Genomic DNA, 4526 nt, shown 5'->3' on the forward strand with positions numbered 1-4526 from the left:
TGTTAGGAAATGGAAAGATTTGGAAAAAATTATATTAAGTAAAATAAGCCAGACCCAAATAAACATAAGTCCCATGGTTTCCCTTATTTGCAATAACTAGTATTCGTCTAAGATAATCTTACCAGACAAGCAGAAAAGGTCAAAGCTATGTACATATGACAATATAAGATGATGTTAAGTGAAATGAACTCCAAGATAGGGACACAAGAGGTTTTTTTTTTCTTTGCCAGTAAGAATTTTAACACTCATATGAATGGAAAAAAGAAGAAAGGAGGAAAGGATAATATATAGAAGTCAGCTGGGGCAAGTCAACCAAAGACATGAATACTGAAATGGCCGAAAACAGCAGTTGCTCTCAGATAATCCTGTATTTGAATGTACTTCTCTACTTTAATTTACATGTGCACAAAGTGAAGGTACTTTTATACGTGGGTTTTTAATTGGTAGCTCTGGGATGGTTTCTTGATTTTGCATTTCTGACATGTTTCCAGTTACTGTTGCTGCTGCTGTATCTGCAGCTGGATTTCATTTCAGAGGCCAGAGCCTCGAGTCATCTGTGTCTCAATACTTTCCTTAACTCTGGACTCACAGAGATGTGGACTCTTTTTTTTGCGGCGGAGGGGGGCGAGATTATAGGGGAGAGTCTTGTTATAGGGCTTGAAATCTGAGACTGGACACTGTTCCTGAGCCTTTCAGCTCAAGGCTAGGGCTCTACCACTTGAGCCACAGTGTCAGTTCTGGTTTTCTGGTAGTTAATTGAAGATAAGAGTCTCATGGACTCCTGCTAGGGCTGGCTTTGAACTGTGATCCTCAGATCTCAGCCTCCTGAGTAGCTAGGATTACAGGCATGAACCACTGGTGCCCGGCCTGTTGTGAAGTTTTTCTATAACTGACATACATCCACAAATTGACTACTTTATTTCTTACTAGTAGAGTCACCGTGTGAGCTTGTAACTACTTTTGATTTTTATCCTTATCTTACTTGCTGAACCCCTAATTTGTTTATGTTCCTTGAACCTAGATGAAACTGTTTTCTCAACTAAGCAGGTTTGAAACCACGTCTTAACTTTTCCCTGGCCTTATTCCATGTTACCAGTCTTCTCCAGTGAAACCAGAAATCACATTCTGATTATTTTCCATTAAATTGAGCTGCTTCTAAAAGGAAGCCTGGCACTCAATTCTACACTTAAAAGACTTTTTTTTCTTTTTAAGTGGAAGTCTATATATTATATTGAAGTTAGAGAAAGAAGTCAAAGTCCTTTGAAAATAAAAAATGTTATATACTTCAGTAGAAATAAACAATACAATTAATCTTTAACAGTGTGCTTCCTGGATCTTATGCTACAGTAAAAGTTATTTTTGAATATGGATTTGTAGCATTTTAGTTATCTGGCATTGAAAGTTGCTTTGAATATTCTTTATGTGAATGTGCTGGGGTTTTTTGTTGTTGTTGTTATTGTTTGATTGTTTTTTGTCCATCATGGGGCCTGAACCCTAGGCCTGAGCACTGTCCCTCAGCAATTTAGCTCAAGGCTAGTGCTCTACCACTAGAGCCACAGCACCACTTCCAGTTTTCTGATAGTTTATTGGAGATAAGACTTTCACAGCTTTTCCTGATGGGGCTGGCTTTGAACTGTGATCCCCAGAGCTCAGCCTCCTGAGTAGCTAGGTTTACAGGCATGAGCCACCAGTGCCCGGCTTGTGATTGTGCTGTTAAGCAAAGGAAAGAAATACAGATTTCTTTGCATACAGAATATATCTTGAGGTTAATACATATTGATACATATCATTAATATTTTAACATTTGTGTCACCTGAGTCTAAATGAAAATAACAACTATCTATTGTTTTAATTCAGTAGTTATGCCTGTATTCTCTTCTTGCATGAAACACATAATTTATTTGTGCATGAAACTGTTTCATAAGAAGTTTCTTTTTTTCTTTTCTTTTTCTTTTTTTTTTGTCAGCCTTGGGGCTTGAACTCAAGGCTTGGGTGCTATCTCTGAGCTTTTGTGCACTCTACCACTTGAGCCACAAGGCCACTTCTGGTTTTCTTGTCATTAATTGGAGATAAGAGTGTCACTGGTGTTCCTGCCTGGGCTGGCTTTGAACCATGGTCCTCAGATCTCAGCCTCCTGAGTAGCAAGGATTACAGGCATGATCCACCAGCACCTGGCAATTGAGGCCCTTTTGCTGAAAATAAAATTCACTGTTCACTTTGATAACATATGATGCAACCTGGGAAAAGATGGTGAATTGTGACAAGGAGAACAAATGTGGCATAAGCAAGTGTGAATAAACAGAATAAATCTTGACATTGTTTTTGAGTCAGAGCACCATCTCTTTCAGAGTTAGAACCAAGGAACTCACAGAGAGAAGTGTGCCGCCCTAATGACAGAGTCCAAAGATGTACAGCAATTATTGTTAGGACCAGTTATAAAGTGGCTTATGCCTGTAATCCTAGCTACTCAGGAGGCTGAGAACTGAAGATCCTGGTTTAAAGCCAGCCTGGTCAGGAAAGTCCATGAGATTCTTACTACCTATTATCACCAAAAAATGTCCAAAGTAGGGCTGTGTCCCAAATGGTGGAATGGTAGCCCTGAGCAAATAATAAAAAAGTCCAGATATAGAGCCCAAGCCCGGAGCTCAAACCCCTGGATGGGCACCAAAAAGAAACCAACAGAAAAATAAAAAAGCAACTAAAAATCTAGTGAAAGGATAAAGTAGGGGGAACTATCTTTTGAACATGCTTGCTTTACACAGATGTTGAATATGCAAGTAAGTTTGCATAAATGGGCATTGTCTTTTGACTATAATGGCATGCCTGGACCAGAATCAGAAGTCAGCAAAATCCATCCTTTAGGTAGTGTTGCAGTTACTGATAATTGAGTCATCTTATGAGTATTCTAAATTGACAAGTGTTGTCATTTATCTTTTGGGAGATTTATGTTTTTAATTTAAATTTATTTTTTTATAATTTAATATTGCTTATCAGTTCAAACAGAACATTTTTGGTCATCCTTAATTTTGTCTGTGATTTTAAATATTTTTATTACTTTATACTTTGTCTTTAATTACATATTTTATTATCGTTAGTTGCACAATGTAGTTACCATTCAACATGGCAGTTTATAATTACAATGCATCTTTTAAGGAGTACAAAGGGGCTTCAGTTCAACAAGTCACAATATTAGTACAACTTGCTCAATGTCACCTCATCCATCTTTCTCCCCCAACATTCCTAGTTTCCTCCACAATCTCTAATTACCTACTATCCTAATACCCTCTTTACATATGTATTTTGAATGCATATAAAGAATGAATTTTCTTGCTCTTCCTCTGTTTATTCAAGTCATCCATATTATTATTTTTTTAATTTTAATTTTTTTGTCAGTTGTGGGGCTTGAACTCTGGGCCTGGGTGCTTTCCCTGCGCTCTTCAGCTCAAGGCTGGTGCTCTACTACTTGAGCCACAGCACCACTCCCAGTTTTCTAGTGGTTTATTGGAGATAAGAGTCTCACAGGGTTTCCTGCCTGGGCTGGCTTTGAACCATGATTCTCAGATCTCAGCCTCCCGAGTAGCTAGGATTAAGGCGTGAGCTACTGGCTTCTGGGTCCATATTGTTATTATTATTATTATTGTCATTATTATTACTAGTGCCAGTTCTGGGGCTTAAATCTGGGCCTAGGTGATGTTCTGAAGTTTTGTGCCCAAGGCTAGCACTCTAGTACTTATTTGGTGGTTAACTGGAGATGAGAGTCTCATGAACTTTCTTGCCTAGGCTAGCTTCAAACTGCAATCCTCAAGTTTCAGCCTCTAGAGTAATTAGGATCACAGGCATAAGCCATCAGCACCCATCCTTTTTCCCTATAGATGTTCTGGTTGGGAAACTATTCTCCTTTCTATGGCTAAGAGAAGCTACATGATTATGGGATCTGGTGTAAAATGACTACACAGGTTCCTTAGTATTCATCACTAAGAGCTGCTTTAATTTCCATTTACAGAATTTTGAACTTTTCATTGTAGATGTCCTTCACTTCTTTGGTTACGTTGACTCCTAGGGTTGTTTTTTTTTTTAAGGACATTGCAAATGGAGTTGTTTTTCTAATTTCAGCCTCTCTCTTCTCATTGTTGGCATAGAGAAAAGCCACTGGCTTTTGTGGATTGGTTTTGTACCCTGCTACTTTGCAAAAGGTTTGAATCAGCTCAAGTAACTTGGGAGTGCAGTCTATGGGATTCTCTAGATATAGGATTAAGTCCTCTGCAAAGAGGGAGAGTTTTGCTTCTTTTCCTATTTGGATACCCTCTATGTTTTCCTCCTGTCTTATTGCTGTAGCTAGGAATTCTAATACTATATTGAAGAGGAGTGGAGAATGTGGACTGCCTTGTTTCATTCCTGATTTTAGAGGAAATGGTTTTAACTTTTCACCATTCAGTATTATACTGGCTGTAGGCTTATCATATACAGCCTTGATTATATTGAGGAATACTCCATGGATTCCTAGTCTGTCCAGAGCTTTCCTCATA

This window comes from Dipodomys ordii, unplaced genomic scaffold, assembly GCF_000151885.1.
Source record: "Dipodomys ordii isolate 6190 unplaced genomic scaffold, Dord_2.0 Scaffold99, whole genome shotgun sequence".
NCBI lineage: Eukaryota > Metazoa > Chordata > Mammalia > Rodentia > Heteromyidae > Dipodomys > Dipodomys ordii.